Here is a 1,184-nt window from a genome sequence, read left to right as displayed (position 1 = left end):
CTACCCCCCACATCTACACATAGCGCCCCACAAACCAATAACCACACCCCCAACACCTACATACAGTCCCTGCACTCTACCCACAAACCTCATACACACACATCTACACTTTCCCTCACACCCCACATGTACACACGCATACACACACAGCCCCCCATACCTTCCCCACAATATACAAGAGTAAGACTTCATTTTGAGCTATTATACAACACTTCTATGGATATAATGCAAACATACAGAAATCAGGCCGAAAATATCTTTTAAAATAAAATTAAAATATGTTGTTGTAGATTTTTTTGATTTTTAGTATACAATTTATTTTTTTCTAGTTCCAAGATGGCGAACCCCCTTCCCAAAAGGAGTACTTCTGGGGGCAAGGAAAGGGACTTCTGGTGGGAAAGGGCAGGGGTTAGGGGCAGGACTTCTGGTTTCAGGATGGCAACCAGGGGGTGATGCATGTGTCAGGGGGCAGGGCTACCCTTGTGGCCCTTGACAGCTCACCAGACCTCATTAAGTGGTCCTCCTGCTGAAATAATTGCCCACCTCTGTTTTAAAAAATATTGTTTTGGTATTGTATTCATCTTAAAAGACTGCTCCATCTTTTTATATAAAATGAGAAAATGCCCTGTAAATAACCTAGTGAGAATTTCAGTTAAGTATTGAAGTACTAATTCTTAAGAATAAAAATTGTCTTAATAAAAATGTGTGAATGTCCTCATTTTTAAGAACATATTTTCCAATCTTGATACCATTTGATTCAGATATTCAGAGATGTCCAAATGAAAGATTCCTATGTTTTCAACACATTTCAAAAAGAGGAAAGCGAAAGATAGCAACACTCTCTGCTAAACATCTCTCCATCATGCAAAAAATGCCCCCAAAAAGGGAAAGGTCAAATTAGTGTCTTCAGCAAAAGATCAACAGCAAAGGAGACTTCAGCAATAAAACTCCCATGGACAAAATATGGTCCAGATTCTTCTCTCATGTTTATCCCCAGTGTGCTTATGGGGGAATGCACTTGATCCTGCCCAACCCAACTACAACTGCCCACAGCCACCAAGGCTTTTGACAAGGTCCCAGAAGACCTTCTCATAAACAAATAGGAGAAATATGAGCTGGATAAAATTAAAGTAAAAGGTGGATCGGTAACTGGCTCAATACAAGCAAATGGTAATTATTCACAG

This window comes from Gavialis gangeticus, unplaced genomic scaffold (assembly GCF_001723915.1).
Source record: "Gavialis gangeticus isolate Ggan-Ray unplaced genomic scaffold, GavGan_comp1, whole genome shotgun sequence".
In the NCBI taxonomy this organism is placed as follows: domain Eukaryota; kingdom Metazoa; phylum Chordata; order Crocodylia; family Gavialidae; genus Gavialis; species Gavialis gangeticus.
This window is presented reverse-complemented; position numbering follows the sequence as displayed.